The sequence below is a fragment of the Rattus rattus genome, chromosome 4 (genome assembly GCF_011064425.1).
Source record: "Rattus rattus isolate New Zealand chromosome 4, Rrattus_CSIRO_v1, whole genome shotgun sequence".
NCBI classification, from domain to species: Eukaryota; Metazoa; Chordata; class Mammalia; order Rodentia; family Muridae; genus Rattus; species Rattus rattus.
In genome coordinates, this window is record NC_046157.1 from 40945402 (window position 1) to 40958757 (window position 13356).

Consider the following 13356-nt stretch of genomic DNA (forward strand, 5'->3'; position numbering starts at 1 on the left):
CCATTTTCTGCTCTCAACTTACTAAAAACAAACCAAAGGATCCCCTTGTAGCTCCCTAAACAAACCAAGCTCTAACATCCCTTTCTGAATCTACCTAGCAGCCCTTCTCGCCTTCATCCAAGTAACACATGCCCTGTACAACTCAGCCCCACAAGGCAAAGGAAGAGGAAGAGGGGGCAAAGGGGAAGAGAGTGGGTGCAGACATTTGCCTCTGTTCAAGAATAATGTCATTGCAGACCCTTCTCTGATGAGAGTCTCCCTTCTTCTGTATTCTCAAGGTACCACCATTTATTTGTAGGTCCCCTTTAACTGGACTATAAACTTCTAGAACGGAGAGACTATGTCCCTTATCTGTGTGTGCTCAGGATCCAACACTTCTTGAATGGGAGTTGTCTACTAAGTAAATTAATGAATGCATAAACTATGAGTGTGTTCACACTCCATTTTAAAGGTAAGAATCACTCCATTGTACCGCAGTGTCAAAAAGACTAAAAGAAGACAGAAATATCTGTATCCTACTGAGAAAAATCATCCAGATGTGTGTTACAGCACTGTGAACAGTCACCCCATTGTACTGAGGTGTCCAAAAACTTAAACGAAGACAGGAGTATATCTGCATCCTACTTAGAACTGACATTAAATGTTTGTCACAGCACTATGAAGAGAGAGTGTCAACAGAGCACCCCACATCACCTTAAAGTATTCCATAAGAAACGTATCCTAAGTTACTAAGAACATTGAAAAGCTGAGAGCCTGAAAGTCATGTGAAACACAATCATAGTGTGGTAAGGGAGGAAGAAGCAATGCTAACTATAGTGTGGTCAGAGAGCTGAGAGCTGGTGTGTGACCTAGAGAAAGTAAAGGACATACAATGTGGTAGCCTCGGCTCCTCCCCTCTACAAGAGGACAGGCATTGTTAGGCATCTCTAGGTATTAGATATCACAAATGGAACTTAATTTCTCCTTATTCTCAACATCCTAGACAGAACTGTCCACTCTCTGGAGTTAGTAGGAAGGATGTTTATGAGTGGAATTCATAGTAGTGCCTTAAACTGTCTGTGTTATAACTATGTATAAACTTTGCTTCAGAACATTTCCTTGTTCCCACTGGAGAGAGCTGTACCAGATGCCAGTCTAAATCCCCCTTCCTAAGTCTCAGGACAACTGGGCAATGGTAATAGACAGCCAAGGGATCTAGTCAACAGACTTAGTGGTTTTCATATTAAAAACTGAAGTTACTCCTTTTTATAACTAATACCATGTCCTTGTATTCTATCACACAGAGAGCTGGGAGTAGGCTGGAGAGGTGACTCAGTGGTTAAGAGGACTTGCTGTTCTTTTAGAGGACCCAGGTTTAGTTCCCAACACCTACATGGCATCTTATAACTACTTTTATCTTCAGCTCCAAAGAATCTGATAGCCTCTTCTGGCCTCTTTGAATAATACCAGCATATGTGTAATATACATATTCAGGGATATATACACATAAGATAAATATTTTAATGGAGTTAGAATCTGAAAGCTCTGACACTTCCGGTGTTTGGCCAGAGTCCCGGGCCAGCGGATCCCTGCCTTCAGCAGCTCTCTGCTCCCAGGCCCCCTGGAGGGGAGTTCTCACCGCCTGGTCGGGCGGGCACTCCTGAGGAAGCAGAGCGGAGGAGACCACCAACGCTGCGCACCCCTGCCCACATCCCTGGCCCAGGAGGAAACTGTATACGGCCTCTGGGTACCCGTAGAGGAGGGCCCAGGAGCAGCAGGTCCACTGCGTCTGAGACACCGCACCTGAAGGGACCGACCGGATAAACAGTTCTCTGCACCCAAATCCCGTGGGAGGGAGAGCTAAACCTTCAGAGAGGCGGACACGCCTGGGAAACCAGAAGAGACTGCACGCTGCACACAGTACTGATCCCAGAGGAAAACAACAAAAGCTATCTGGAACCCTGGTGCACGGAACCTCCCGGAAAGGGCGGCGCAGATCTTCCTGGTTGCTGAGGCCGCTGAGAGCTCATAGGCAACACCCCACAAGCAAACTTGAGCCTTGGGACCACAGGTAAGACCAACTTTTCTGCTACAAACGACTTGCCTGGTGAACTCAAGACACAGGCTCACAGGAACAGCTGAAGACCTGTAGAGAGGAAAAACTACACGCCCGAAAGCAGAACACTCTGTCCCCATAACTGGCTGAAAGAAAACAGGAAAACAGGTCTACAGCACTCCTGAAACACAGGCTTATAAGACAGTCTAGCCACTGTCAGAAATAGCAGAACAAAGTAACACTAGAGATAATCTGATGGCGAGAGGCAAGCGCAGGAACCCAAGCAACAGAAACCAAGACTACATGGCACCATCGGAGCCCAATTCACCCATCAAAACAAACATGGAATATCCAAACACACCAGAAAAGCAAGATCTAGATTCAAAATCATATTTGACCATGATGCTGGAGGACTTCAAGAAAGACGTGAAGAACTCCCTTAGAGAACAAGTAGAAGCCTACAGAGAGGAATCACAAAAATGCCTGAAAGAATTCCAGGAAAACATAAATAAACAAGTAGAAGCCCATAGAGAGGAGACACAAAAATCCCTGAAAGAATTCCAGGAAAACACAATCAAACAGTTGAAGGAATTAAAAATGGAAATAGAAGCAATCAAGAAAGAACACATGGAAACAACCCTGGATATAGAAAACCAAAAGAAGAGACAAGGAGCTGTAGATACAAGCTTCACCAACAGAATACAAGAGATGGAAGAGAGAATCTCAGGAGCAGAAGATTCCATAGAAATCATTGACTCAACTGTCAAAGATAATGTAAAGCGGAAAAAGCTACTGGTCCAAAACATACAGGAAATCCAGGACTCAATGAGAAGATCAAACCTAAGGATAATAGGTATAGAAGAGAGTGAAGACTCCCAGCTCAAAGGACCAGTAAATATCTTCAACAAAATCATAGAAGAAAAACTTGCCTAACCTAAAAAAAGAGATACCCATAGGCATACAAGAAGCCTACAGAAATCCAAATAGATTGGACCAGAAAAGAAACACCTCCCGTCACATAATAGTCAAAACACCAAACGCTCAAAATAAAGAAAGAATATTAAAAGCAGTAAGGGAAAAAGGTCAAGTAACATATAAAGGCAGACCTATCAGAATCACACCAGACTTTTCGCCAGAAACTATGAAGGCCAGAAGATCCTGGACTGATGTCATACAGACCCTAAGAGAACACAAATGCCAGCCCAGGTTACTGTATCCTGCAAAACTCTCAATCAACATAGATGGAGAAACCAAGATATTCCATGACAAAACCAAATTTACACAATATCTTTCTACAAATCCAGCACTACAAAGGATAATAAATGGTAAAGCCCAACATAAGGAGGCAAGCTATACCCTAGAAGAAGCAAGAAACTAATCGTCTTGGCAACAAAACAAAGAGAAGAAAAGCACACAAACATAACCTCACATCCAAATATGAATACAACCGGAAGCAATAATCACTATTCCTTAATATCTCTCAACATCAATGGCCTCAACTCCCCAATAAAAAGACATAGATTAACAAACTGGATACGCGAGGAAACAGACGGGATAAACAGTTCTCTGCACCCAAATCCCGTGGGAGGGAGAGCTAAACCTTCAGAGAGGAAGACACGCCTGCGAAACCAGAAGAGACTGCTCTCTACACACATTGCTGATTCCAGAGGAAAACACCGGAGGCCATCTGGAACCCTGGTGCACGGAGGCTCCCGGAAGAGGCGGCGCAGATCTTCCCGGTTGCTGCCACCGCGGAGAGCCCGTGGGCAGAACCCCGCGAGCGAACTCGAGCCTCGGGACCAAAGGTAAGACTAACTTATCTGCTGCCAGTGACTTGCTGGGTGGAATCGGGACAACAGAGGCAGAATCCCTCTAGGACCAGGCACGTCCTGTGTTTACCGGAAGTCCCACACCCGCGGATCCCGGCCCAGCAGCTCTCTGCTCCCAGAACCCGTGGAGAGATGCCTTACCGCCTGGTCAGGTGGGCACTCCTGAGGCTGCAGAGCAGAAGAGACCACCAACACTGCCCACCCCTGCCCACATCCCTGGCCCAAGAGGAAACTGTATAAAGGCCTCTGGGCTCCCGTGGGAGAGGGCCAGGTGAGGCAGGAGCCCTGCCTGAGACACCGCCTGAACCTGAAGGAAACAGACCGGATAAACAGTTCTCTGCAACCAAATCCCGTGGGAGGGAGAGCTAAACCTTCAGAGAGGCAGACACCGCCTGCGAAACCAGAAGAGACTGCTCTCTACACACATTGCTGATTCCAGAGGAAAACACCGGAGGCCATCTGGAACCCTGGTGCACGGAGGCTCCCGGAAGAGGCGGGCGAGATCTTCCCGGTTGCTGCCATCTGGAGAGCCCATGGGCAGCACCTTGTGAGCAAACACGAACCTCGGGACCACAGGTAAGACCAACTTTTCTGCTGCAAGTGACCTGCCTGGTGAACTCAAGACACAGGCCCACAGGAACAGCTGAAGACCTGTAGAGGGACAAAACTACACACACGAAAGCAGAACACTCTGTCCCCATAACTGGCTGAAAGAAAACAGGAAAACAGGTCTACAGCACTCCTGAAACACAGGCTTATAAGACAGTCTAGCCACTGTCAGAAATAGCAGAACAAAGTAACACTAGAGATAATCTGATGGCGAGAGGCAAGCGCAGGAACACAAGCAACAGAAACCAAGACTACATGGCATCATCGGAGCCCAATTCTCCCACCAAAACAAACATGGAATATCCAAACACACCAGAAAAGCAAGATCTAGTTTCAAAATCAGATTTGATCATGATGCTGGAGGACTTCAAGAAAGACGTGAAGAACTCCCTTAGAGAACAAGTAGAAGCCTACAGAGAGGAATCGAAAAAATCCCTGAAAGAATTCCAGGAAAACACAAACAAACAGTTGAAGGAATTAAAAATGGAAATAGAAGCTATCAAGAAAGAACACATGGAAACAACCCTGGATATAGAAAACCAAAAGAAGAGACAAGGAGCTGTAGATACAAGCTTCACCAACAGAATACAAGAGATGGAAGAGAGAATCTCAGGAGCAGAAGATTCCATAGAAATCATTGACTCAACTGTCAAAGATAATGTAAAGCGGAAAAAGCTACTGGTCCAAAACATACAGGAAATCCAGGACTCAATGAGAAGATCAAACCTAAGGATAATAGGTATAGAAGAGAGTGAAGACTCCCAGCTCAAAGGACCAGTAAATATCTTCAACAAAATCATAGAAGAAAACTTCCTAACCTAAAAAAAAAAGAGATACCCATAAGCATACAAGAAGCCTACAGAACTCCAAATAGATTGGACCAGAAAAGAAACACCTCCTGTCACATAATAGTCAAAACACTAAACGCTCAAAATAAAGAAAGAATATTAAAAGCAGTAAGAGAAAAAGGTCAAGTAACATATAAAGGCAGACCTATCAGAATCACACCAGACTTTTCGACAGAAACTATGAAGGCCAGAAGATCCTGGACTGATGTCATACAGACCCTAAGAGAACACAAATGCCAGCCCAGGCTACTGTATCCTGCAAAACTCTCAATTAACATAGATGGAGAAACCAAGATATTCCATGACAAAACCAAATTTACACAATATCTTTCTACAAATCCAGCACTACAAAGGATAATAAATGGTAAAGCCCAACATAAGGAGGCAAGCTATACCCAAGAAGAGGCAAGAATCTAATCGTCTTGGCAACAAAACAAAGAGAAGAAAAGCACACAAACACAACCTCACATCCAAATATGAATATAACAGGAAGCAATAATCACTATACCTTAATATCTCTCAACATCAATGGCCTCAACTCCCCAATAAAAAGATATAGATTAACAAACTGGATACGCAACGAGGACCCTGCATTCTGCTGCCTACAGGAAACACACCTCAGAGACAAAGACAGACACTACCTCAGAGTGAAAGGCTGGAAAATGATTTTCCAAGCAAATGGTCAGAAGAAGCAAGCTGGAGTAGCCATTCTAATATCAGATAAAATCAATTTCCAACTAAAAAAGTCATCAAAAAAGATAAGGAAGGACACTTTATATTCATCAAAGGAAAAATCCACCAAGATGAACTCTCAATCCTAAATATCTATGCCCCAAATACAAGGGCACCTACATACGTAAAAAGAAACCTTACTAAAGCTCAAAACACATTGCACCTCACACAATAATAGTAGGAGATTTCAACACCCCACTCTCATCAATGGACAGATCATGGAAACAGAAATTAAACAGAGACGTAGACAGACTAAGAGAAGTCATGAGCCAAATGGACTTAACGGATATTTATAGAACGTTTCTACCCTAAAGCAAAAAAGGATATACCTTCTTCTCAGCTCCTCATGGTACTTTCTCCAAAATTGACCATATAATTGGTCAAAAACGGGCCTCAACAGATACAGAAAGATAGAAATAATCCCATGCGTGCTATCGGACCACCACGGCCTAAAGCTGGTCTTCAATAACAATAAGGGAAGAATGCCCACATATACGTGGAAACTGAACAATGCTCTACTCAATGATAACCTGGTCAAGGAAGAAATAAAGAAAGAAATTAAAAACTTTTTAGAATTTAATGAAAATGAATGTACAACATACCCAAACTTATGGGACACAATGAAAGCTGTGCTAAAGAGGAAAACTCATAGCGCTTGAGTGCCTGCAGAAAGAAACAGGAAAGAGCATATGTCAGCAGCTTGACAGCACACCTAAAAGCTCTAGAACAAAAAAGAAGCAAATACACCCAGGAGGAGTAGAAGGCAGGAAATAATCAAACTCGGAGCCGAAATCAACCAAGTAGAAACAAAAAGGACCATAGAAAGAATCAACAGAACCAAAAGTTGGTTCTTTGAGAAAATCAACAAGATAGATAAACCCTTAGCCAGACTAACGAGAGGATACAGAGATTGTGTCCAAATTAACAAAATCAGAAATGAAAAGGGAGACATAACTACAGATTCAGAGGAAATTTAAAAAATCATCAGATCTTACTACAAAAGCCTATACTCAACAATACTGGAAAATCTGCAGGAAAGGAACAATTTCCTAGACAGATACCAGGTACCGAAGTTAAATCAGGAACAGATAAACCAGTTAAACAACCCCATAACTCCTAAGGAAATAGAAGAAGTCATTAAAGGTCTCCCAACCAAAAAGAGCCTAGGTCCAGACGGGTTTAGTGCAGAATTCTATCAGACCTTCATAGAAGACCTCATACCAATATTATCCAAACTATTCCACAAAATTGAAACAGATGGAGCACTACCAAATTCCTTCTATGAAGCCACAATTACTCTTATACCTAAACCACACAAAGACCCAACAAAGAAAGAGAACTTCAGACCAATTTCTTTATGAATATCGGATGCAAAAATACTCAATAAAATTCTGGCAAACCGAATCCAAGAGCACATCAAAACAATCATCCACCATGATCAAGTAGGCTTCATCCCAGGCATGCAGGGATGGTTTAATATACGGAAAACCATCAACGTGATCCATTATATAAACAAACTGAAAGAACAAAACCACATGATCATTTCATTAGATGCTGAGAAAGCATTTGACAAAATTCAACACCCCTTCATGATAAAAGTCCTGGAAAGAATAGGAATTCAAGGCCCATACCTAAACATAGTAAAAGCCATATACAGCAAACCAGTGGCTAACATTAAACTAAATGGAGAGAAACTTGAAGCAATCCCACTAAAATCAGGGACTAGACAAGGCTGCTCACTCTCTCCCTACTTATTCAATATAGTTCTTGAAGTTCTAGCCAGAGCAATCAGACAACAAAAAGGAGGTCAAGGATACAGATCGGAAAAGAAGAAGTCAAAATATCACTATTTGCAGATGATATGATAGTATATTTAAGTGATCCCAAAAGTTCCACCAGAGAACTACTAAAGCTGATAAACAACTTCAGCAAAGTGGCTGGGTATAAAATTAACTCAAATAAATCAGTAGCCTTCCTCTACACAAAAAGAGAAACAAGCGAGAAAGAAATTAGGAACGACACCCTTCATAATAGATCCAAATAATATAAAGTACCTCGGTGTGACTTTAACCAAGCAAGGGAAAGATCTGTACAATAAGAACTTCAAGACTCTGAAGAAAGAAATTGAAGAAGATCTCAGAAGATGGAAAGATCTCCCATGCTCATGGATTGGCAGGATTAATATAGTAAAAATGGCCATTCTGCCAAAAGCGATCTACAGATTCAATGCAATCCCCATCCAAATACCAATCCAATTCTTCAAAGAGTTAGACAGAACAATTTGCAAATTCATCTGGAATAACAAAAAACCCAGGATAGCTAAAACTATCCTCAACAATAAAAGGACTTCAGGGGGAATCACTATCCCAGAACTCAAGCAGTATTACAGAGCAACAGTTATAAAAACTGCATGGTATTGGTACAGAGACAGACAGATAGACCAATGGAACAGAATTGAAGACCCAGAAATGAACCCACACACCTATGGGCACTTGATTTTTGACAAAGGAGCCAAAACCAGCCAATGGAAAAAAGATAGCATTTTCAGCAAATGGTGCTGGTTCAACTGGAGGTCAACATGTAGAAGAATGCAGATCGATCCATGCTTATCACCCTGTACAAAGCTTAAGTCCAAGTGGATCAAGGACCTCCACATCAAACCAGATACACTCAAACTAATAGAAGAAAAACTAGGGAAGCATTTGGAACACATGGGCACTGGAAAAATTTCCTGAACAAAACACCAATGGCTTATGCTCTAAGATCAAGAAACAAATGGGATCTCATAAAACTGCAAAGCTTCTGTAAGGCAAAGGACACTGTGGTTAGGACAAAACGGCAACCAACAGATTGGGAAAAGATCTTTACCAATCCTACAACAGATAGAGGCCTTATATCGAAAATATACAAAGAACTCAAGAAGTTAGACAGCAGGGAGACAATAACCCTATTAAAAAATGGGGTTCAGAGCTAAACAAAGAATTCACAGCTGAGGAATGCGAATGGCTGAGAAACACCTAAAGAAATGTTCAACATCGTTATCATAAGGAAATGCAAATCAAAACAACCCTGAGATTTCACCTCACACCAGTGAGAATGGCTAAGATCAAAAACTCAGGTGACAGCAAATGCTGGCGAGGATGTGGAGAAAGGGAACACTCCTCCATTGTTGGTAGGATTGCAGACTGGTACAACCATTCTGGAAATCAGTCTGGAGGTTCCTCAGAAAATTGGACATTAAACTGCCTGAGGATCCAGCTATACCTCTCTTGGGCATATACCCAAAAGATGACCCAACATATAAAAAAGACACGTGCTCCACTATGTTCATCGCAGCCTTATTTATAATAGCCAGAAGCTGGAAAGAACCCAGATGCCCTTCAACAGAGGAATGGATACAGAAAATGTGGTACATCTACACAATGGAATATTACTCAGCTATCAAAACAATGACTTTATGAAATTCGAGGCAAATGGTTGGAACTGGAAAATATCATCCTGAGTGAGCTAACCTAATCACAGAAAGACATACATGGTATGCACTCATTGATAAGTGGCTATTAGCCCAAATGCTTGAATTACCCTAGATGCCTAGAACAAATGAAACTCAAGATGGATGATCAAAATGTGAATGCAGATCGCTTCCTGAGAGACACAGCCAGAATACAGCAAATACAGAGGCGTATGCCAGCAGGAAACCACTGAACTGAGAACAGGACCCCGTTGAAGGAATCAGAGAAAGAACTGGAAGAGCTTGAAGGAGCTCTGAGACCCCATATGTACAGCAATGCCAACCAACCAGAGCTTCCAGGGACTAAGCCACTACCCAAAGACTATACATAGACTGACCCTGGACTCTGACCTCATAGGTAGCAATGAATATCCTAGTAAGAGCACCAGTGGAAGGGGAAGCCCTGGGTCCTGCTAAGACTGAACCCCCAGTGAACTAGACTGTTGGGGAGAGGGCAGCAATGGGGGGAGGGTTGGGAGGGGAACACCCATAAGGAAGGGGAGAGGGGAGGGGGACGTTTGTCCGGAAACCGGGAAAGGGAATAACACTCAAAATGTATATAAGAAATACTCAAGTTAATAATAAAATAAATAAATAAATAAATAAATAAATAAATAAATAAATAAATCTGAAAGCTCTGAGTTAAGACTATAAGCGATAAATGGACAACAACATGGAGTTCAAACAGATCTCCATGGTGGGGCAAGATGGTATATGAGAGAGGGACCAAGAACTAGCCTATACCTCTACGACATAGAACTAAAGTCAAGAGCATATCTGCTTGTAGATGTGAGTAGGCATGGAAGAGAGCTAGAATGACATTTCAGACAGAACCTGCTGAAATCAAGTCTTGGGATAATAGTGTATTCTAACATCTTCCACACACCATAGTTGCTGAGTCAATGAAATCCCACTTAGGAGGGGTAAGGGTTGGAGAGAGACTCTCAGTAAGAAAGAAACTGTTAGTCAACTCTATAGCAAAAAGTTGACATCTTGCTGACTTATTGCCCTATAGATAGAAAGACCTGTGGTCTACAGAGCAGGCTAATGTCAAACGTTTACTGTATCTTCTTGTGATCTCTCAGGGTGCTGAAGTTTAGGGCTGTTTTGAAAAGGGTCCTGTGGTTGGATTCTGTTTGGGTTGCAGGAAGACAGGGCAGTGGTCTCCTTTTAGGACCTCGCAGATATTAAACTTCATCACCAGAAGAGGGAATTGCTCAACATTGTCTTGGCTCTAGGGAGTTAGTTCTATAATATAGGGGTATGGGCCTTAATGCTGTGGGAGGGAGTGATATTGCCCTCTAGGATTGGCAAGCCAAGAAACCTGCCCCTCAGCTCTGGACATGGCTACTTACAAGGAGAATCCTCCCCTGGGATGGAAGGCAGCAGACACAGCAGTCACTGCCCCCACCCTTTCAACATAGAACGTTGTGGTTCTTTTGCCCTTAATTGTATTCAGAGTGGCCAGGGACTAGCTCTGGCATGCTTCCACGCCATGAAGCATAATAAGAACATACATACATACATACATACATACATACATACATACATACATACATACATACATACATACATACTACATGCACACCTGATCTAGATGCTCCATAATCTACATCAGGTATAGCCCACATTCAGTGCTAACTTCTACCCTGAAACTCAGTGAAGAGGAATTTCATCTGAAAATCACTCCTACTTGACACTTGGTAGGTACCTCGATGCAAAGAATGCAGGGTGTACGTATGTGTAAATCAGTGTATGCGCGTACATAGGTGCAAGCCCCAGCCAATACTCAAAGCACCCAGCCTAAGATGATCCCAAGAGAAGCTGAGCTCAACACAGGTAACAATCTTTCCCCCCTCACTGGCCCCAACATCTCAGGCAAAATGATTTTTTTTCCTTCTTTTCTCTATGTTCCATTATCATCATCATCATCATCATCATCATCGTCATCGTCATCGTCATCGTTGTTGTTGTTTTGTTGTTGTTGTTGTTGTTGTTATCATTATTGGACTTCTGTTTCTTCTCTGTTGCTCTTGCTTTTTATTTTATTTTTGTTGCATTGGCGTCCAAGCTCAGTACCTTGCACACCTTGGGCAGATGCCTTGCCATCTGAACTTCATTCTCATGGTGCTTAAGATTAACTATATTCAGTTTTTAATTCCTTTTTCAAACCCCCAAAGACACTTCAACCTAAAGAAAGGGGGTGGGACAGCAAGAACTCCCAGCCACCAACCTTTTTTCAAGTAGGCACAGCAAGGTCTCACTCCTGGAAAGACACACCCACTTCAGCAGAAAAGAAGAATTGCACAATTTTTGCTGACACTCCACCTGTGTGGGTCCACTATGTCAAACACAAGCCTTATTAGATGTGCCTGCTGATGGGGCTGTATGTGAATGTGACACTGGGAGCAATGTGATTCCAGTGCATACATCTTCCCATGAAGTTTATGGATCTAACAGTGTCTAACCGGAAGATAAAAGCTTCAAGTCCTTCAACACGGTCCAGAATCACTTTAACCAGTAACAGTGGTGACTATGGAACTCTCATTGATTGATAGGCTATCATTGATAGGCTACCACTCCCATTGTGCAAGTAACCACAGAGGGCACACCCCACATACTCTGCTCTCTAGACCACAGCTGCATGAATTACTAGGGTGTTCCAACTATTGCAAGTCCTATAGGGAAGTGAGTCATGCCAATTCTTGTAGGATAGGCATTATGTTAAGACCTACTAATCACTACAAACAAAGCCACAGTGGTAGTGTAGGCTCCATTACAGTGTCCAGCTGAAAATACAGTCAACATTATGTAACAAGCCAATATGACAAGCTATATTATAACTCTCTTAACAAGAAAGAACCAGCAAGAAAAAAACAAAACAAAACAAAACAAAAACATCCTGGTAGATATATAGAGGGGTGGAATGAGATAAAGGACCCAAAATAAATAAATCCACGTATGCTCAGCCAACCAATTTTTGATGAAGTTGACAAAAATGAGTGTCAGAGGCTAGAGATAGAGAGTACAGCAAATTCTGCTGGGGAAAACTATATAGTCGCTGAATACTATGGCTATTCATAGAGAACACTGAATACTATCCCTCTCCCCATGTACACAAACTAACTCCAAACAGAGCAAAATCCTTGGTATACAGAAAATACTAGTGGGAAACGGAAGAAAACCACTTTATAGCTGGCAAGGCAGTGATTTCAAACAAAAAGGAATGATGGTCAAACAATTGGGATTGCCCCAGATTTAGAGGCCTCTGTGCAAGCAAGGACACAATCACCAGAGCGAAGGGACATCCCGAAGAGAAACGGCATTTTACTAACTTAATCAGAAAGAGCATTAATACCCAGCACATATAGATCGCTCCAAACACTTAACAAGAAATAACACAATAAAAATGGCAAGTGATTGAATAGACTCCTTTCAAAAAATGTACAAATGGCCAGAAAACATATTGAAGAACATGATAAATATCTTTTGCCATCACAGAAATGAAAATCAGAACTATAATGAAATGCCATCTCATGTCAACCGTCATCAGCAAGAAGCAATAATGAGAAGGGAAGAGGGTGGGGAGAGGGGAAAGGTGGTATATGGAGAGAATATATTTAATATAAAATATATTCAGGTATGAAATTTAAAAAAATCAATCAACCAACAAATAAAATAATAAAGATTTGAGGGAGCATGAAAAGAGAAGCTTGTATACTGAGTGTATAAATCTGTGTCAATACTACCATATCTTCGATCTTTACCACTGCTGAAAGCATGTATTAAAGG

At 42.1% G+C, this 13356-nt stretch overlaps 1 protein-coding gene across 1 annotated transcript in view; it reads right to left on the bottom strand.

Moving 5' to 3' along the window:
* Tmem45a (transmembrane protein 45A) overlaps positions 1 to 13356 on the bottom strand; it is a 93118-nt gene that overhangs the window by 47802 nt on the left and 31960 nt on the right. The window lies entirely within an intron of this gene.